This window comes from Phocoena phocoena, chromosome 9, assembly GCF_963924675.1.
Source record: "Phocoena phocoena chromosome 9, mPhoPho1.1, whole genome shotgun sequence".
In the NCBI taxonomy this organism is placed as follows: domain Eukaryota; kingdom Metazoa; phylum Chordata; class Mammalia; order Artiodactyla; family Phocoenidae; genus Phocoena; species Phocoena phocoena.
The window spans coordinates 79344105-79367321 of NC_089227.1; positions in this window are offsets into that span (position 1 = coordinate 79344105).

The window sequence follows — 23217 nt, forward strand, 5'->3', positions numbered from 1 at the left end:
ATCCCAGTTTTTGACCTTTCTTTCAAGCCCACTCCACTTTCAACCTTCCTCATCCCAGTTGATGGCAAATTCATCTTTCTACTTTCTCAGGCCAGCAGCACTGTGGTCCTCCTTGACGTCTCCCTTTCTTTCATACTCCGTAATCAATCTGTGCAATGTTTTTTGGTGGTTCCTTCAGATTATAGCCAGAATTCAACCAATTTTCACTATTTTTACTGCTACTCCCCTGACCTAAGAACTGGCTTTTCTGCTTCTGGATTTGGCCCCATACCCTCCATAGCCTATTTTCAACACAGCAATCAGGGTGAGTCTCAAAACACCCCAAATCATGTCACTCCTCTGCCCATTTCACTCATGGGTAAAAGCTGAAGTTCTTTTTTGGCCTACAAGGCTCTTCACGCTCTAGAATCACTTTCCTCCTCCGCCCTTATCTCTGTTGCTCTCTCTCTCTCTCTTTTTACGCATTGGCCCACGTATGTCGTATGTTTTATGTATAACAGTCACGCTCCTACTTTAGGGCTTTTACGCTGCCTGGAAGGCTTTCCCTCAGCTAATCTGCAAAGCTATCTCCTTCATCTCCTTCAAGCCTTCGCTCACCTTACGACCATTCTAGTGGCAGTTGGAATCTGGACCCCATTTCTGGCCCTCTCAATCTTCCTACCTTGCTCTATATTTTCTTTTTCCCATAGCACTTCCCATATTCTAATATACTGCTCTAATGTGGAGTACTCAAGCTCCACAAGGGCAGAGATCCTTACCTGTTTATCTACTCGTGGGTCCTAAGAGCTTTGAACACTATCTGGCACAAAGTAGTTTTCAATAAATAGTTGTAAAATGCATTAGTGAAATACATTGACTAAAACTATCACTTGCTCCTTAGGGAAAAACAGCTAAAGTTAACACCAAAATGCTCAGAACAGCATATCTTGTTTTTGTTTGGGTCTGTTAACAGATTTTTAAAAAAATTCCGGATTGTAAATTCACTTATTTCCATAAATCATTTATTCCTTTTCATCAGATTCTGAGATAAAGAACCCAGAAGGGTTATAAGGATGCCACATTTGAATAGATCTTTTCTGATTGTTATTTGAAGATTCTGATGCTCAGTGAGCAAAAATCAGGATATTATTATTCCTTCTTGAGTCCATCTAGATAAAGTTTGTTTTTGCCAGGATGAATTAGACATTATATTTGTAGCCCTAGCGCCAATTGCCTGTGTAATTGAAGTAGGGAATATTCATCGAGCAACTTCTGTAAACCAGGCCCCAAGTCCTTTTACTTAATTATCAATAACTCCTTAAGATATGATTACTATTCCTGCATATAGATAAGAAACTCTGACTCAGTAGTTACGTAGCTGTGCCATCTGACATTTCCACCTATTTTTCTTTTTCTATTCTGCTAATGAAGGTTGGTCTTTGACCTCTCAGGTTCTGAGTTTAGGGGACAGAAAATCAATCACTTGCCAAGAATGTAACTTTAGGCTGGTCACTTTGTCTCCTTAGGCCATAGTTTCTTTACCTGTAAACAGTGAGGATTAACACAACTACAGTTTTTTGTTTTTTTTTTTTTTTGCGGTATGCGGGCCTCTCACTGTTGTGGCCTCTCCCGTTGCGGAGCACAGGCTCCGACGCGCAGGCTCAGCGGCCATGGCTCACGGGCCCAGCCGCTCCGCGACATGTGGGATCTTCCCAGACTGGGGCACGAACCCGTGTCCCCTGCATCGGCAGATGGACTCTCAACCACTGCGCCACCAGGGAAGCCCAGCTACAGTTTTTATAAAAACCTCTTCCTGATTCCACCAGATCAGAGCAGATGCAAAGAGTTCAAAGTCTGCCTCTATGTTTCATCTAAGTTTATTTTTCTGTTTGCTAACTTTCTCTGGCTGCCATCAACTTTCCCGTTTCCCCTAAAGGCTGGAGAAAAAGCTGGTGGGATATGGGCTACAGATGATTCTGTTCAGAGCTCTCAATAACATATAATTCATTTTTTGATTCAGAAGTAATTATTTTATTGAATCCAAGACTGTCAGGACTTGAATAATTAGAGCAAAAAAATTCCAGCATTTTTAATCATTTAAAAATGACTTTCTTTTTCTCCCACTATATTTTATTTTAGCCTTTAAGCAATCCTATGAGGTAGCAATCATTATAGTCATATTATAGATGAGGAAACAGGCTCAGTAAAATATTTTATTTGCCCAAGACTTCACTGATGCAGAACAACTTCAAATATATCACTTTTTTTATACTACATGGCTACAAATGAAAAATGAGAAATTGCCATTGGTTTGTCTGATTATGTTTGACATAGAAAGGAGGAAAATAAAGAAGGTAATGAAGCAGTTTTCTTAGAGAACATACAGAGATTTGATTGAACTTTCCCAATCTTACTATCCAGTAGCCCTCCCTTTGTTTGATATGAATTTTAGAGCAAAGAAAGAAATAACTGATTCATTTTTGCTTCAGAAGGAGCATGAATGGCAAGGTGGAAGTATTCTGTTTAGATAACTTTATAACTGCTTTCTTTATCCAATTTTATTTCTGAAGTAAAAATCAGAACACTTTTTCTTTGCCACATTGATGAATAATAGTTTGTTGATTTTGTTTTTAACCTGGAGAATTTCTCAGTAGGGTGTACTATTTTATATAATATCTTCATGGCTCATTTAAGAGAATTTGGGGAGGTAATCTTAAAATAGTAACTCATATGCTTTTCAACATATCTACTTTGACATCAACATTAATGACCTTTCTGATCATGATACATTTTGTGGGATTTAAGAAAAAAAAAATTTTGTCCTTATTATCAAGTAATATTTCTTACAAAAATATTTTTAAAACGTGAACAAAAATTAGAAAATATGATGCCAGTATTCCTTTACATTAGAGAAAATAACGTTTAACATTTTGATGGATAATTATGTATACAGTTATGAAAATGGAATTCACCTGTGCACACTGCTTTCTGATCTTCTTTTTTACCTAAAATGTATTTTTAACTCTTCCTAAGTAATTACATATTTTTCTAAAATGTTGTTTCTTTGCTAAATTTGCATCTATCAATATTTTTCTTCTATATTACTCTGTCTTGCCATCTGAGGTGATGACTGTGCTGGATTTTGTATGTTATGCTCTTTCTGCTGTTTTAGATTGCATGGTAACACGTTCCGAAAAATGCGTAATATATAATGAAAAGCTTAATGTGTTCTTTAGAAGTAATCTTACGTGTAAATACCACCCTGATGCATCTCCTGTGCGTTTAACCTCTAGTAATCTGCTGAACACAAATTAAAGCCACTTATTTAAGGTAAATGGACACAGCAGCATAGAAGGGGTGTTAATTTTCAAATTCCTTAACTAGAGACCCTAGTGTAATGCTAGATGACAAAAAGAGTTAAAAACATGGGAGACAGTAGCACAAAGCCTTGCAATCCTCAAAGAAGTCTAGAAAAATGAAAGCTGAGCCTTTTCCACTGGATTAGGAAATTAGCAGGACACTGATGACATTTTTGCCAGGTAGCTTTGGTGGAGTAAATGAAGGGAGGCCATCAGATGGAAATGGAGTGAAAAGAAGGCATAGAGTTTTCTTTTAAGACGCTTAGGAGGAGAAAAAAAAAAGAAAAGAAACAAGAAGGCAATGTTTAGGCAGGGTGATTCAAACACAGAAGTTTATGTTAGTTTTGTTTGCTTGTCTGTTTTTATGAGAAAAGAGATTTAAATATTTCTACAGTCTGAGGGGAAAAGCCAACAGGTAGTAATGCTGTGGGTGGAAACCAGAGCACAGTACAGGAGGGAACAAGAACCAGTCAGGGAAGGAGTTGTGAATGGAGGGCCCTTCACTGATCTCCTGAGAGTGAAAGCAAAAAAACAACACAGGATATGTATGATCAACGTCCATTTGAAGCTGAGGGCATTTTCTACTGGTTCCTGTTTGCCAGGTGAAATAATTTCCTAGTGTTGATAAGGGCAGCCTCAATGATTTGGAATATTTTAGGAGAACAGGAGATGGTATAATAGAAATAATGTAAAAGAAAGAAAGACAGATGTTGAAAGACCAAACAAAGTTGGAAAACATGCACTGGTATTTGTACCAATCTGAAGACTTCTCCTGTAGCACTTAAGCCAACTAGGGAAAGGGAATGGGGATTTTTTTCCCCTCATGTTGGGGGTAGGTAGGCTAAGAGGGTAATGGAAACGGAGTCTTATTTGACACATCAATCATGGAGTCTAGATGGTAGGGAAGGATGCAAGGCCAGAATTATATTGACTAGGGGAAGGATCAAGAGATTTGAGGTCTGTGTAGTCAAAAAACAAAGTTTCCTGAGTGAAGTTGTGGAAGAGCTGGAAGCAGATAAGCAAGTCTGGTGGTCAGAGTTTAGAATACATGCATTTAAGTTTTCACATATTTTAAGGTAAGGTTAGTGTTGTGATCACATAAGGAAAAAATATTGACAGTCTTCTTCAAATATTGTTTTAAAACGTTTTAAGATACAATAGGCTAAAATTGTATTTAAGTCTGATGAAGCACTTGATTGATACCTATAGGTTAATAATGCATTTATTTCAACAGTATTAAGTTCCTGAGCTCTCAGAAACTTGCTACTACAAGGTTGGCCAATAATAATGCCATAAACAAAGAATTCTTGGCTTTAGAATACTAAGGAATAAGAAGCTTAAGTAAATAAATAAAAAAGAAGATCAGTTGAGATCAGTCTTGTTAACTTTAGGATGCACTTTCTAGGCTGATTTTCTAAAAATCTGTGGAGTTGTCTCCTGGGAAGCTGTGTGTTGCTACTATATATGTGTAGCATGCATAGGACAGAAGGAAATGCAGTTTTTGAAATTGCTAATTCAAGTTGGGCATAAAAATATCCATTGACCTGGCACCATTCTGTCAATTTTCCTCTCACTGCCTGTGATCCTAGAGATGTATGCACCTAAAAGGATGCGTGGAAGCTATTAGTAATCTGTCGTGAAAAGAAATTGATCTTTTTTTTTTTGAAATTTTAAAAATGCATCTCACCCAAGAGCTCTTTGGTACTTTACGAAGATGGAATAGCTCAATAATTTATTTACAGTGAGTTCAGAGCTAGGTAAGGTCAATCAAAGAAATTTCTGGCATGGTCCCAGGATGATTTAAAAATAGGAAACTAAGAGAATGTTAGAAATAGTTTTTCTTGCAAATATTCTCGTTCACTTAATATAACTATGTATTTTAACTGACTTCATGGTGGTTAATTATCCAGATATTTGATTCTCTCACTTCAGAAAACTGCCAAACATAACAAGTGTAAAGTGTCACTACAAATATTTATCATTATGAATTACATAGTAGTAGATTCTGTATCTAAGACCAAATGCATATTATTAAGTAATGCCCTTTTGAGATTTTGTATGCGCCAGCATTTTGACTGTTTAATCTAGTAAGAGTGATTTTGTTTTAGTCTTAGTAACATAATTTCTTAAATACAACCTTGACATTTAAATTTTTGAACTTGAGGCCACATTGAAAATATATTGACTGTGCTTCCTGCTTGCTTGTCTGCTCTCTTTCTTTCATTTCCCCCCCTTCTTCCTTTTTCCTTTCTGAATAATTTAGTTTAAAAGCCAGAGGATGAGGCAATGGTTTCCAGGCAGAGCAGTGGGTGGTCCTCCTGTCAGAGTTTAGACCCTGAGCAAAGGAAGGGAGCCAGAGGTTGAAGCCCAAGTGGGAAAAGTAGTCATTTGGGACGGTGGCCTCTTGGGGTCGAGAGATTGGTTACCTAGGGAATATCGATTACATGGGTAAATATATTCAGAACAGTGGGAGCTAGGTTTCTCACTGCCAGAGAAGAAGTTATAAATATGGAAAGATGGAAAGTAGAATAGGTGTGTTGTAGTGTACTGGTATTGAAGGTGTTGGGGAAATATATGATTTTCAATATATGCAATACAGAAAAAAATAGATGTGTGTGCATTTGTTTTTCCTAATTTGGTCCACTGATAGGGCCTCAAAGTAATGACACCCTCTAAGGGCAGAAAGTTTTTCCTTCTTCCCTTCTAGGTTCTTTGGCTGGTCTAATAATTAAATAATGTAAAACAGATTAGCGGGAGAAAAACAAATTTAATTTTCTACGTGCAGGATCCCCAAGGATATGAAACTCAAGAGCAAGTAGGGCAATTGTGACTTCTATGCCATCCTGAGCTGAGGAATGGGATAGGGGTCTGGAGCTTCAAAGGGGAGGAGGGCAATTTATAGGAAGATAAGAAGAGCAGATGTTCGTTCTCTCATACAGGTAAATCTTCCAGATAAAAAATTTGTCTCTGGTAATAGCTCTCTTTCTGGTCCAAGTACCCCCAATGGCTATACCCTTGGGTTACAGATCATCCAAGTAAATAATCATCTGTGAGAAGATCTTAAACTCCATTAATTAAAGCCAACTAACATTAAGCCAACCCTATAGGTCAAGTAATAGTTGTGATTGATATTTGTTTATTTAATATGCACGTGTGTAACTTTTACTTTGTTCCACAGTTCTAGTATTAATTTGTTTAATCTACCTAACAAACCTATGAGTTATATATGATTATTTCCCTCATTCTACAGATGAGGAATTGCAGCATGGAGAGGTTAAGATAGGTTAAGTAACTTCCCCAAGGTCACACAGTTGATATGAGGCAGAGCCAGGATTCACATGTAGGCAGTCTAGCTTCCATTGCCAAGTATATCATTCTACTGCTATGCATTTCTTTTTTTTTTTTTTTTTTTTTTTTTGCGGTACGCGGGCCTCTCGCTGCTGTGGCCTCTCCCGTTGTGGAGCAGAGGCTCCGGACGCGCAGGCTCAGCGGCCATGGCTCACGGGCCCAGCCGCTCCGCGGCATGTGGGATCTTCCCGGACCGAGGCACGAACCCGTGTCCCCTGCATCGGCAGGCGGACTCTCAACCACTGCGCCACCAGGGAAGCCCTGCTATGCATTTCTTAACGTAAATTGCTAAGTAACAGAAACATTGCAGACTCCACACAACAAAACAATTCTTCCTAAGGCTTCCTTTCCTCTGCCAGGAACAATAGACTTCAAGAACAATACATTTAGTCCTTCCGCTGTTCAACTTTTTGAATGAGTTCAAGTGTAAATTGAGCCTTTCTGTGCTGTTTTTTCTGTTTCTAAAAAAGCCTCTCGACCATCCCTTCTCTGTACACTTCTATCTCATTAGCCCCCTCCTTCAAAGACAGATTTCCTGCAAGTCCATTTAACAGTCATAACCTCACTTTTCATCCTCTCATCAATTCACTGCATTACAGGATTCCACGTCGATGACTCTTCTTACACTCATCTCTAAAACATTACTGAAAATTTAAAAGGTCAAACCTCTTGGGCTCATCCAGTTTAACCTCTCTTCAGCTTTTGACTTTGTTGAAAATATGTTCTTTTCAAAGTTCCCTTTTCTACTTATTCTTGCTTCTTTTCCCAAATGCTTCTTGATGAGTTAAGGATTTGTATATCCCAGGCTTCTGTCCTTAGTGCCATAGTTTCAACTGTCATATATATAATAAGACTTCTAACTCTATAACTCCAATGTCAGCATCTCTTCTGGTTCTGGTGCAGTCCTAAAGATCAAACTGCCTAATAAATATCTGTTCCTGCTGTCTCACAGGCCTCGAAGTTTGCATGTGAAAATCCAAATTTTACCTCCTATCTTCAGTGATGAAATGTGTGCAGCTATGGCCCACACCCAGGCCCTCATGATCTCTGGCATGTTATACTACAATATCCTCTTCTCTTTGCCTCCAAAAGTACATCTTTCCTACAAAAACACAGAAAATGCAAATTCGCTACACTGAAAATTAAGAATGACATTGAAGTTATTGTCAGAACTTGGTAGGATTTTTTTTTTTTTAACTAGTTACAACTTGATTGAATAGGAATGAAAATCCACGCACTCTTCCATCCATACTTTGTATCCAGAACAGAGAAAACTTGGCCATGTAAATGCACTCTTCAACATCCCTTTGCCACTGTTTGGCTCTTAAATAAGAAAAGGGACTGTTCTAAACAGGAAACTTGGCAGCCTTTCTTCTATTGCCCGATGGAGGTTTCTGTGGGCAGTTAGAGGGCTGGTCATCATTCGTACATCACTCTTTCTCTTTCCAGAAAACAGCTGGCCGGAAGCATGTGGTAATTGAAGTGGCACACTGCCGCCCAAGAGGCTGCTCTGTAAGTGGTACATACTGAGGGTGAGATTTTCATGTATTGTGCTGTCATGGTATCATGGCACTGGGACACCTGTATAGCAAATGGTCTCAAGTAGTAAATGAGAGCTTTGTAGACACTGGGAATTGAAACTGCTTACATCTATGCATTTGTTTACCTAAGACAGGAATCCAAACAGCACTACATTGAATCCAGTGGAGGTGAGGAAAATTAAAAGACACAATAGAGAAATAAAAAGGGCAAAGGAAAATGCCCCCAAACAAGGAAGTGAAAACAAAATCAAACATTAGAGAAAGAGCAATTCCCAGGAAATAATTATTCCAAAATTCAAAACAACATTTAGAAAATGTGTTGATTCTCATCAGTTAAGAACCAAGGAACTTTTTATTAAACAAGAGTAGAAATTCCCAAAGGGAAGGCTGAGCTAAATGGATAAGAAAATGAGTTATAAAGAAGAATGACAAGATAAATAAACCCACAATAGCAGAATTTTAAAGCCTATATCAGAGGCCTATAGGTTAGAATTGACAAAGTACAGTAAAAGAATAAGATCTAAAGGGCTCTCCTAGAATGCAGAGGGAAAAGATAAAATTAATGAGAGAAAACATAATAGATGAGAAAAACAGAAATGAAAGTGCAACTTAAGCATTATTGGTATGTGTAAAGAAAGACATTTTGAGCAATAGGAAAGGAATAGGAAAATATAGCTCAAACACATTTTTCTGAAGTTAAAAAAGTTGAATATCAAAAAGGCCAAGCACATTCTAGACAATTTCACCAAAAAGCATCCTGGCACATCTGATCAAAACTGTTTAAGGTAGGGACTTCCCTGATGGTGCAGTGGTTAAGAATCCACCTGCCAATGCAGGGGACACAGGTTTGATCCCTGGTGCAGGACGATCCCACATGCCATGGAGCAACTGAGCCTGTGCACCACAACTACTGAGCCTACGCTCTAGAGCCTGCGTGCCACAACTACTGAGCCCAAGAGCTGCAACTATTGAAGCCCACATGCCTAGAGCCCATGCTCTGCAACAAGAGAAGCCACTGCAGTGATAAGCCCGTGCACTGCAGTGAAGAGTAGCCCCCGCTTGCTGCAACTAGAGAAAGCCTGTGTGCAGCAGTGAAGACCCAATGCAGCCAAAAATTTAAAAATAAATATAATTAATTAATTAATTTAAAAAAAGAATTAAAAAAATGTTTAAGGTAAAAGAAATTTAGAATCAATCACTAACTGAGACAACACCCATACTCTTTTCTTTTCCCAAAATACATTTCTTAAGTCAATGGAGATGCATCTATATACATCTTCAAGGTTTGTATCTTAATTTATTTGTGCCCAAGTTGTCTTTCATAAGTAAAAGAAACAGATAATCTTTGATATGAGAGCTGTGAAAGTACACTACCTCATGGTTAAAAGGTTTCTGAAGGCTTTTTCCAGTCATGTAACACCAAAATGCAGATCTTAAAATGTGGATAAAGTAACTCGAAAAAGATTTTGCATTGAGACTATTGCTGGTAAAGATAATAGCATAATTATTCAGCCAGCTAGATGGATAATACACAGACAGCAATAAACAGACAGTAATAAGAAATCATAGAAAATGTAAAGCATCAACAAAATGACAGAAGAGACATCAGATATCAGTTTTATGGCCCTTTCACTCTATTCCTTACTGCCCTCAAAAGGTCTGCATAGGAAACCCAGAGAACGTGTTGTATTTCTGTCAATACACCCTGTCTTCTCTCAATACTACCAGGCTCACCATTGCAAACTCACTAAAAGACCAACCCCAGAAGTCTCTAATTTATACTTATATCCATGTCCGCCATCGATACCATCACCATACCACCTATACCACCATATAGGATTAACTATATCATGTCTTATTTTCCTATTCACTTAAGCCACCACATGAAACCCAGACTTCCCAGATTATCCCATTATTAGAAAAGGAATACCTGAGCAGACAAAACACTGATCTTATACGCTCCAAGGGAAGCTCGACCCTGCCACTCCCATCCTGTGTAGTGATTTTCAACCTTATCAGATCCAATGTCCTTCTTCTATAAAAAACATTTTGTAGTGCTTGCTTTACTCTCCTGAAATGAAGTTTATAGGCAATATAATCTATGTGCACACATAATTAAAAACAATCATACTGGGGTAATATACAGAAAAATATATAAGGGTGATTATTTGTAATATAATATACGTGTGCTGTTGGTGTTCAGGCATGGCAACACTGGAGGACACGATGTAGGGTTAGACGCTTACAGTGATGGATGGAATCATCAGAATGTGATGGCTGAAAAGGCAGACTGACACAGATGTGTTTTATTGCAACTCATAAGTAGAGTAGTAGCGTGGTTGGTGATGTGATTTTTCTAAAATATTGAACAATGGCTGGTAAACTTCCAAACAAAATAGGATACAAGCTTCCTTCAAGTTAAATGGTATTTCCCATTCCTAGAAAATTTACCGTTAATTAAAATTATTGTAGAAAATCTTTAAATTTCTATGCAAAGTGGAGATAAGTTCTAGGTGGACATAATCAAGAGCAGATTTTTCATCTACATTAAAGTTCAGTAGGATATTCCAGGTCTATGAGTTGGTGTGTGATAAAAGAACTTTTTTTTTGGACTCTACCATTCATTGCAGGTTACCTAGCAATTTTAGCACCATTCCATTAATTGTAAGTGATACCACCCCAATCATGGTAACAACAAAATAATACCCACAAATTTCCAAAATACCCGCTTGGGGGGGCAGTACTGCCTTTGTTGAGAAACTTTGTTAAACTACGATTAGCCTGAGAAGTTTATTACACCCAGGAAAGACTATGGTAAGCTCTAACTTTACCTCTACCTGCCAGTGCATGCAAACATATCAATACTAACGCAAAGCAGTTTGAAATGCTCCAAGAAAAAAATTAACCATCTGAACTGTTTGTGCTCTGGCTTTTATTATGTTTAAACTCAATTTTCAGAATTGGTTATTTGTTTTGAAGTTGGAAAAGATTTCTGCATTAAAAATGATTACCCTTAAATTCTCAAAAAGCTGAACATTATCAAAATTTTGTAACTGTTATAATGGAATTTGTTCTAACATTTGTAAGGGAAAGAAAAATTATTTTGCTGGTAAATGTGGCACTTTTGGTTTATAATACTAAATCATTTTAAGTATATGAGTTTTAAATCATGTAAAATAATAGAACAATTCTTTGATAATCTAAAAGCTTCCATAATTTTAAGAGCAAGTAAAAAATATTAGTATGTGTAAAATAATATGGAATGTAAGTGCTAAATGAAGTGAGTAATCAGAATGGAGTAAAATTAATTGGAGAGACATTTTTGTGTAGGAGATTCTAAAACTAAACTGGTAAGTATACAATGTTAGAAAAGATAGGATTGTACTTGAAGCAAGCTCATGGAATGTGAAAAGACATAAATGTAGAAAACAGTTAATGAGGTGACAAGTTGTGGAATGAAACAATGCTTTAATTACTAAAAATCTAAAAAGTTGGTGGAATTCAATTATATCTTCTTTTAAAAAGGTTGATTTCTCCTTTACATTGATATTTTTCATTTATTTTAGCCAGGCATCAAAAAAGCAGAGTCTTGGAGACTGGTTCAAGATGGCGGAGTAGAAGGACATGTGCTCACTCCCTCTTGTGAGAACACCGGAATCACAACTAACTGCTAAACAGTCATTGATGGGAAGATACTGGAACTCACCAAAAAAGATACCCCACATCCAAAGACAAAGGAGCACCCACAATGAGACGGTAGGAGGGGCGCAATCACAATAAAATCAAATCCCATAACTGCTGGGTGGGTGACTCACAAACTGGAGAACACTTATACCACAGAAGTCCACCCACTGGAGTGAAGGTTCTGAGCCCCGTATCAGGCTTCCCAACCTGGGGGTCTGGCAACGGGAGGAGGAATTCCCAGAGAATCAGACTCTGAAGGCTAGTGAGATTTGATTGCAGGACTTTGACAGGACTGGGAGAAACAGAGACTCCACTCTTGGGGGGCATACACAAAGTAGTGTGTGCATTGGGACCCAGGGGAAGGAGCAGTGACCCCATAGGAGACCGAACCACACCTACCTGCTAGTGTTGGAGGGTCTCCTGCAGAGGCAGGGGGTGGCTGTGGCTCACCATGAGGACAAGGCCACTGGCAGCAGAAGTTCTGAGAAGTACTCCTTGGCATGAGCCCTCCCAGAGTCCGCCATTAGCACCACCAAAGAGCCAGGTAGGCTGGCTCCAGTGTCGCGTCCCCTCAGGGCAAACAACCAACAGGGAGCGAACCCAGCCCCATCCATCAGCAGAAAAGCGGATTAAAGTTTTACTGAGCTCTGCCCACCAGAGCAACAGCCAGCTCTACCCACCAACAGTCCCTCCCATCAGGAAACTTGCACAAGCCTCTTAGATAGACTCATCCATCAGAGGGCAGACAGCAGAAGCAAGAAGTACAGTCCTGCAGCCTGAGGAACAAAAACCACATTCACAAAAAGATAGACAAGATGAAAGGCAGAGGGCTATGTAACAGATGAAGGAATAAGATAAAAACCCAGAAAAACAACTAAATGAAGTGGAGATAGGCAACCTTCCAGAAAAAGAATTGAGAATAATGATAGTGAAGATGATCCAGGAACTCAGAAAAAGAATGGAGGCAAAGATGGAGAAGATGCAAGAAATGTTTAAAAAGGACCTAGAAGAATTAAAGAAGAGACACCTAGAAGAATTAAAGAACAAACACACAGAGATGAACAATACAATAACTGAAATGAAAATATATACTAGAATAAATCAATAGCAGAATAACTGAGGCAGAAGAACAGAAAAGTGACCTGGAAGATAGAATGGTGGAATTCACTGCTGCAGAACAGAATAAAGAAAAAAGAATGAAAAAAAAATGAAGACAGCTTAAGAGACTCTGGGAAAACATTAAATGCAACAATATTCGCATTATAGGGTTCCCAGAAGGAGAAGAGAGACAGAAAGGACCTGAGAAACTATTTGAAGAGATTATAGTCAAAAACTTCCCTAACATGGGAAAGGAAATAGCCACCCAAGTCCAGGAAGCACAGAGAGTCCCAGGCAGGATAAACCCAAGGAGAAGCATGCTGAGACACATGGTAATCAAATTGACAAAAATTAAACACAAAGAAAAATTATTGAAAGCAACAAGGGAAAAATGACAAATAATATACAAGGGAACTCCCATAAGGTTAACAGCTGACTTCTCAGCAAAAACTCTACAAGCCAGAAGGGAGTGGCATGATATATTTAAAGTGATGAAAGGGAAGAAACTACAACCAAGATTACTCTACCCAGCAAGGATATCATTGATTCAACAGAGAAATCAAAAGCTTTACAGACAAGCAAAAGTTAAGAGAATTCAGCACCACCAAACCAGCTCTACAACAAATGCTAAATGAACTTCTCTAAGTGGGAAATACAGAGAAGAAAAGTACCTACAAAAACAAACCCATATCAATTAAGAAAATGGTAACAGGAACATGCATATCGATAATTACCTTAAACATGAATGGATTAAATGCTCCAACCAAAAGACACAGGCTTGCTGAATGGATACGAAACCAAGACCCATATATATGCTGTCTACAAGAGACCCACTTCAGACCTAGGTACACATACAGACTGAAAGTGAGGGGATGGAAAAAGATATTCCATGCAAATGGAAATCAAAAGAAAGCTGGAGTAGCAATACTCATATCAGATAAAATAGACTTTAAAGAATGTTACAAGAGACAAGGAAGGACACTACATAATGATCAAGGGATCAATCCAAGAAGAAGATATAACAATTATATATGCACCCAACATAGAAGCACCTCAATACATAAGGCAACTGTTAACAGTTCTAAAAGAGGAAATTGACAGTAACACAATAATAGTGGGTTCTTTAACACCTCACTTACACCAATGGACAGATCATCCAAACAGAAAGTTAATAAGGAAACACAAGCTTTAAATGACACAATAGACCAGATAGGTTTAATTGATATTTATAGGACATTCCATCCCAAAACAGCAGATTACACTTTCTTCTCAAGTGCACACAGAACATTCTCCAGGATAGATCACATCTTGGGTCACAAATCAAGCCTCAGTAAATTTAAGAAAATTGAAATCATATCAAGGATCTTTTCTGACCACAACACTATGAGATTAGAAATTAATTACAGGGAAAACAACGTAAAAAACACAAACACATGGAGGCTAAACAAAGCGTTACTAAACCAAGATATCACTGAAGAAATCAAAGAGGAAATCAAAAAATACCTAGAGACAAATTACAATGAAAACACAACCATCCAAAACCTATGGGATGCAGCAAAGTAGTTCTAAGAGGGAAGTTTATAGCAATACAAGCCTACCTCAAGAAACAGAAAAATCTCAAATAAACAATCTAACCTTACACCTAAAAGAACTAGAGAAACAAGCACAAACAAAATCCAAAGTTAGTAGAAGGAAAGAAATAATAAAGATCAGAGAAGAAATAAATGAAATAGAAACAAAGAAAATCATAGCAAAGATCAATAAAACTAAAAGCTGGTTCTTTGAGAAGATAAACAAAATATATAAACCATTAGCCAGACTCATCAAGAAAAAGAGGGAGAGGACTCAAATCAATAAAATTAGAATTGAAAAAGGAGAAGTTACAAAAGACACCACAGAAATGCAAAGCATCCTAAGAGACTACTACCAGCAACTCTATGCCAATAAAATGGCAACCTGGAAGAAATGGACAAATTCTTAGAAAGGTATAACCTTCTAAGACTGAACCAGAAAGAAATAGAAATATGAACAGATGAATCACAAGTAATGAAACTGAAACTGTGATTAAAAATCTTCCAACAAACAAAAGTCCAGGACCAGATGCCTTCACAGGTGAATTCTATCAAACATTTAGGTAAGAGCTAATACCCATCCTTCTCAAACTCTTCCAAAAAATTGCAGAGGAAGGAACACTCCCAAACTCATTCTATGAGACCACCATTACCCTGATACCAAAACCAGACAAAGATACTACAAAAAAAGAAAATTACAAACCAATATCACTGATGAATATAGGTGCAAAAATCCTCAACAAAATGGTAGCAAACAGAATCCAACAACTCATTAAAAGGATCATACACCATGATCAAGTGGGATTTATCCCAGGGATGCAAGGATTCTTCAATATATGCAAATCAATCCATGTGATACACCATATTAACAAACTGAAGAATAAAAACCATATGATCATCTAAATAGATGCAGAAAAAGCTTTTGACAAAATTCAACACCATTTGTGATAAAAACTCTCCAGAAAATGGGTATAGAGGGAAGTTGACTCAACATAATAAAGGCCATATAGTACAAACCCACAGCAACCATCATTCTTAATGGTGAAAAACTGAAAGCATTTCCTCTAAGTTTAGGAACAAGACAAGGATGTCCACTCTCACCACTATTATTCAACATAGTTTGGGAAGTCCTAGCCACAGCAATCAGAGAAGAAAAAGAAATAAAAGGAATGCAAATTGGAAAAGAAGAAGTAAAGCTGTCACTGTTTGCAGATAACATGATACTATACATAGAGAATCCTAAAGATGCCACCAGAAAAGTACTAGAGGCAATCAATGAATTTGGTAAAGTTGCAGGATACAAAATTAGTGCACAGAAATCTCTTGCATTCCTATACACTAACGATGAAAAATCTGAAAGAGAAATTAAGGAAACACTCCTGTTTACTATTTCAACAAAAAGAATAAAATACCTAGGAATAAACCTACCTAGGGAGATGAAAGATCTGTATGCAGAAAACTATAAGACACTGATGAAAGAAATTAAAGATGATACTAACATATGGAGAGAAATACCATGTTCTTGGATTGGAAGAATCAATATTGTGAAAATGACTGTACTACCCAAAGCAATCTACAGATTCAATGCAACCCCTATCAAATTACCAATGACATTTTTTACAGAACTAGAACAAAAAAATCTTAAAATCTGTATGGAGACACAAAAGACCTCAAATATCCAAAGCAATCCTGAGGGGAAAAAAAAGGAGCTGGAAGAATCAGACTCCCTGACTTCAGACTATACTACAAAGCTACAGTAATCAAGACAATTTGGTAATGGCACAAAAACAGAAATATAGATAAATGGAACAGGATAGAAAGCCCTGAGATAAACCCACGCACCTATGGTCAACTAACCTATGACAAAGGAGGCAAGGATGTACAATGGAGAAAAGACAGTCTCTTCAATAAGTGGTGCTGGGAAAACTGGACAGCTACTTGTAAAAGAATGAAATTAGAATACTCTCCAACACCAAACACAAAAATAAACTAAAAATGAATTAAAGACCTAAATGTAAGGCCAGACACTATACAACTCTTAGAGGAAAACATAGGCAGAACACTATATGTCATAAATCACAGCAAGATTCTTTTTGACCCACCACCTAGAGAAATGGAAATAAAAACAAACAAAAAAACCCAAATGGGACCTAATGAAACTTAAAATCTTTTGCAAAGCAAAGGAAAGTACAAACAAGCCAAAAGGCAACCCTCAGAATGGGAGAAAATATTTGCAAACGCATCAACGGACAAAGGATTAATCTCCAAAATATATAACAGCTCCTGCAGCTCAATATTAAAATAACAAACAACCCAGTCAAAAAATGGGCAGAAGATCTAAACAGACATTTCTCCAAAGAAGACATACAGATGGCCAAGAAGCATATGAAAAGCTGCTCAACATCACTAATTATTAGAGAAATGCAAATCAAAACTAAAATGAGGTATCCCCTCACACCAGTCAGAATGGGCATTATCAGAAAATCTACAAAGAGCAAATGCTGGAGAGGGTGTGGCGAAAAGGGAACCCGCTTGCACTATTGGTGGGAATGTAAATTGATACAGCCACTATGGAGAACAGTATGGAGGTTCCTTAAAAAACTGAAAATAGAATTACCATATGACCCAGCAACCCCACTACTGGGCATATACCCAGAGAAAACCATAATTCAAAAAGACACATGCACCCCAGTGTTCATTGCAGCACTATTTACAATAGCCAGGTCATGGAAGCAACCTAAATGCCCAACAGACGAATGAATAAAGAAGATGTGGTACATATATACAATGGAATATTAGTCAGCCATAAAAAGGAACGAAATTAGGTCATTTGTAGATATGTGGATGGATCTAGAGACTGTCATACAGAGTGAAGTAAGTCAGAAAGAGAAAAATATCGTATATTAACGCATATAAGTGGAACCTAGGAAAATGGTACAGATGAACCGGTTTGTTGGGCAGAAATAGAGACACAGATGTAGAGAGCACAAATGTATGGACACCAAGGGGGGAAAGTGGCATGGGCAGGGATGGTGGTGTGATGAATTGGGAGATTGGGATTGACATATATACACTAATATGTGTAAAATGGATAACTGATAAAAACCTGTTGTATAAAAAAGTAAGTTAAATAAAATTAAAAAAAAAAGCAGTCTTGACCATATCAACTAGACATTTTTAGTAATGTGACTGCTTAACTGAAGACATTGATCCCATTTTTGACTTTTACACCCTAGTTTCCTATTTCACAGCAGCATTTGGAATATATCTATTCCTCTAGGGATTTTATGACAAATAGCAGAGATTATCTGATTACTGAAGCACAATTGAGGGCACTATTCTAGACCACAGTAAAGCTGTGTTTATTTCCAGAAATATCAATGATTCAATTTTGGAGCCTTAGACAAATAACAAACACTTAAACAGTTACTGAAATTCTGATTATGGGCTTTGCATAGCCAAAATATGTGTTTCTGCTAATTTACATGCTTTATGTCCAATTATTCACTCTCTATATTTAAGTTCTCAAGTAAATACATATACTTTTATACTGGCTATAATACATATTATGTATATATGTGTGTGTATGTGTATATATATACATATCTATATGTGTATATACATTTGTATGGTACATGCATCTATACACATACTATATATATGTGTACGCACATATAGTGAATATGAGTTAAATTTAGTACAAAAAATAATTATACCTATACATTGGGTTAATAAGGCATCTGCTTCTTAAATTGTAAACTTTCTTTTAAAATATTTCAGATGCTTGCTAGTGTGGAATAGTATAAATCAAAGGAATACAAAGGAAGGGGCTACTTTATCAAAATACTATTAATGCTCCCACTTCAAATCAACAGGTCATAGAAGAGCTTTCTAAAATTATAAGCAAAATAAAAAATATGGCAAAATGTCAAATTTAAAACAACCTTGTCAATTCAAGGACAAAATTATCTAAATTATCCCAGCAGGTTTTGTGGTCTTCTTTTTGTATGGACCACCTGCTTTCCCCATCCTTGTCATCCTGGCTTCCCATACTCATACCCATAACCCTGTCATTGACCGTGTTATTGGTTAAGAGCATTGTGATTTCTAAAAGGATGTGTGTGGGGTCATGTTTAAGCCATTCTCAGTTGCTATTATAATTACAGTGATTGTTATCTAGTGAAAGCTTTTTTGGCAGATTTCCACCAGAAGGCTAAAACTTGCGTCCAGGTTTATTTTCATCAAGCTATTGGGGTTTGTCATTCCATTTAAAGAGATTTAAATCCAGTTCAAAAAAAATAATGTTAGCATTATTGAATTCTAACACTATCAAAAAGGGCTTCCGAATTCATTTAAAAGTCAGTTAACTGATTGTCTTAAAACTATCACAAAACAGGGCATTAAACCATATATGGTGCATGTGTGTGATATTGGTAAATAAAATAGCTATATACATAAAAATATAGTTTTTTTTCTGAGCTAAACTTTTTATGAAAGAAGAAATTTATAAAACTATGAGCGATTAGTTTTTTTAAAAAATCACGTTGTACCTTGTGATCAGTATTATGCCTATGAGAAATTTTACTTTTGTTTACTATTAGTTACATATAAGGAAAAGTTAATGGATTTATAAGACAGGCATTTAGTAATTAAAATGTTAAAGGGTATGCTATATTTAAGGAGAAATTATCAAAAATGGTCTAGTAGCTGAGAATTTCGTTTAGTCCATTTTATTCTGTACGTGCCTATGTACACTGAAAGGAGAGAGAGAGAGGAGATAAAAACAATACCATCACCCTGAAAATTAAAGTCCTGCTCACACTTATTCTTCTATAGGTTACAAGATCATTCATTAAATAAACTCTTTCATCGGAATTATCTTCTAAGTAAAACCTTAGCACAAAACTTCTTTCAGATATAAGTGCACAAAAGTAAAACACAAATGAAAACCCAGACTGAAGGCTACCCCATGGCAAGATAACACTTAGAAATTAAAAATGCAAAATTCTTATTTTCATATTTCTAGAGTTCATATATACTTCCAAAATTGCTTGTTTGTGTGACTTTCAACCTTTTAACTTTAAAGTACCACATCCCTTGATATCTGCTGGGGATTGGTTCCAGGACCCCTGAGGATACCAAAGTCTGCAGATGCTCAAGTCCCTGATATAAAAGGGGGTAGTAGTCCGCTCTCTGTGTCTGCATATTCTGTATCCATGGAGTAAACCAACCAGGATCGAAATGCAGAATGCACAGATATGGAGGGTTGATTGTAGTAAAAATATTTTATATTCACTAGCACTAAGCATATTCACAAACATTTCCATTCAAACAGAAGATAATCTTTACATCATTCAATTCTAAAAAATTTGAGTGTGAAGGTTCTCAGAATGTTATCTAATTTAAATTCAACCTAATAGCATCAACTGCAAAAAAAGAGAAATATTTGTGTTTTTCCTTCATATCTTTTCATTATTGAACAAGAACCAGCTCTTTACCACCAAGCAAATATTACAGATTCACTGAAGTAGGAAAGCCGAAACATGAAGGTGTTAATAATGTATAAATGGTCCTGTTAATACCACCAGTTCATAGATCTGTTAAAAGATGAACTGAGGCATAATAAAAGTTTTAATAATTTGAGCAAAAATACATTCCAAAAGGGGAGTGCCAAACAGGAAATTGTTAGGGGCACACTTTGCCCACAGGAACATATGGTCCTCCTTCGGTATCTGAGGGGGGTTGGTTCCAGGATCCCCATGGATATCAAAACCCAAGGATACTCAAGTCCCTTATATGAGATGGCTATCACTATCTGCGGTTTCTGCATCCACCGATATGAAGAGACGACTGTATATTGGTTTTCATTAAGTCACGATCTTAAGAAAAAGATCCTTCAAAACAATGCAGTTTTGTGAAGAATTTTAATTGTCCTTTAAATTATCCTTTGTGAAAGTATTTATTGGCAACTTCATAATTTTTAAAAAATTTCTAAGTGTTATTTTCTTTCATGAAAAAATACTGCTTGGAATATTTTAAAACACAGATCCCTTATTGCTTCACTTATTTTTTATTTTTATTTTTTTGTGGTACGCAGGCCTCTCACTGTTGTGGCCTCTCCCGTTGCAGAGCACAGGCTCCGGACGCACAGGTTCAGCGGCCATGGCTCACGGGCCCAGCTGCTCCGTGGCATGTGGGATCTTCCCGGACTCGGGCACAAACCCATGTCCCCTGCATCGGCAGGGGGACTCTCAACCACTGCGCCACCAGGGAAGCCCTGCTTCACTTATTTTTTAAAATGTGGGTTTCTTCCTACTTCCTTTTCCCAGAGTCAGACAGTTTGGCTTAATTTACACGTCTTTTGCAATTAAAAAGTGTTTGATATGTATTTGATAAACTAGTTAAATGCCAAATGGTTTTGACGTGATTCTCATCTCATTCTAGAATCTTTATGGTTTTAAATGTACACTGATAAATAGATTGACAAATAGAAGAAAAACACTGGAAGAATCACAAGTTAATTCTCAGCTTGTAATAATGTAAGCAAAGATGAAAGAAAGAAAAATGGTCATCCTATAGTTCAAAGAAGCAGAGAGAGAATGGGAGAAAGAGAGAGGAGGAAAGTCTGCTGTGTCTCAGTATGTCACTGTTTCTTAAACAAAGAACAATGGAACACTGACCACAAATAGCTTAATTAATCTCCAGTCACAGCCTCTACTATTGCCCTGGGTTCAAGCTGACATTTGATGACAGTGTTAAGACATTTGTCTCCTGGGAATATATTGTTTGGATTGGACTTAAAGTTATTGTTATAGTTACAAACCACAAGGAATGCAGGATTTCAGAGAATCATAAATTGGAGCAAAAGTGGAACTATATGTTCTAGAACACAGACCATTTCTATATATATGTATTCCTAATATAATGCTAATAATCCTCATATAATTTCTTTATATGTAGGAAAGACACGTCTAATTTCAGATTGAGATGATCATACCAATCAATAGTAAATATCAAGAGAAAAACACCAATAGGTTTTTTAAAAATAAATTTATTTTATTTTTTAATTTATTTTTGGCTGTGTTGGGTCTTTTGTTGCTGTGCATGGGCTTTCTCTAGTTGTGGCGAGCAGGGGCTACTCTTCGTTGCAGTGTACAGGCTTCTCATTGCGGTGGCTTCTCTTGCTGCAGAGCACGGGCTCTAGGTGCGCAGGCTTCAGTAGTTGTGGCACGTGGGCTCAGTAGTTGTGGCACGTGGGCTCAGTAGTTGTGGCTCGCGGGCTCTAGAGTGCAGGCTCAGTAGTTGTGGAACACAGGCTTAGTGGCTCCGTGGCATGTAGGATCTTCCCGGACCAGGGCTCGAACCCGTGTCCCCTGCATTGGCAGGCAGATTCTTAACCACTGTGCCACCAGGGAAGTCCCAACAATTTTCCTTTTTAACTATAAATCATGTCATCGAATACAAGGTATGCCAGCTACATTGTGGACAAAGGATATTAAAAGATATTTCTATTCATATAGTCAGCACCTGTTGGTACCTAGAAAATGACAGACATATGGTAAATACTCAAAATTGTTTGCTGATGGAGGGATATGAATTTATAAGGAAACTGCATAATAAATGATCTGATATTTCGAAAAGTATCTTTTCACTAGAGATATTCTTATAAATATACAATTTTAGGAGACAATTGTATAATGTAGAATGTTAAGAGGTAATAATAAAATTGTAAGTGCAGATTTGTAAGGGGATCATTTGCCTTTTCCTTAATCATTCTTTTTTAATGTACATACAGAGAGAGTAATTCATAGAGAATGAGCGGGTAGGAATTGTGAGGTTAGGCTAGGAGGGCCTTATGGTGCCCATGTCACCCTAGGAGGTGTAGTTCTAACAAAAAAATGCTTAAAACAAAAGAATGATGCATTTCCAGGTGAAGGATAGAGAGCTGAACTGGGAACTGTGCACATCAATTCCTGAGAAGAGAATGTGATCAAGATGTAAAGAAAAGAGATGCAGAGTACAGGCAAGCCCACAGTTTTGTTTATTGAAAAATATTCCTCTGTCAACATGAGGTGTAAGGAAAAGCATACTGTTGAACAAGGAAAAGAAAATGAACTCTCAAAGAATCAGTGGTTTCACAGTGGAACCTGCAACAATGATAAGAGAGAATGAGTGTCAGACACCGGGGTGGGGGGCTTCCCTGGCAGTCCGGTGAAAGTATCTAGACAACTATAACTTCTTGGGTGAATAGCAGCTTCTCTGACAAGAGGGTGGTGGTCTCAAGAGAAGGACACACCTCCCCAGTGGTGGCCAGACTTTCATCTGTAATCTTGAGTTGTTGGTCTTTCTGAGGAAATAAGAGTAGCACAAATCTGAACTGTTTCTTAAAGAGGCAATTTAAGGATTTTCTTAGCAGCAGCAAATGGAAAAAAAAGAAATGAAACAGCTCATTCTATGGTTTCATTAGTATTATGGACTGGACTGTGTACTCTCAAAATTCACATGTTGAAACTCTAACCTCCAGTACCTCAGAATGTGACTGTTTGGGAGTCACCTTTCAGGGGTGATTAAGTTAAAATGAGGCCCTAAGAGTGGGCACTAATTCAATCTGACTGGAGTCCTTTATAAGAAAAGGAA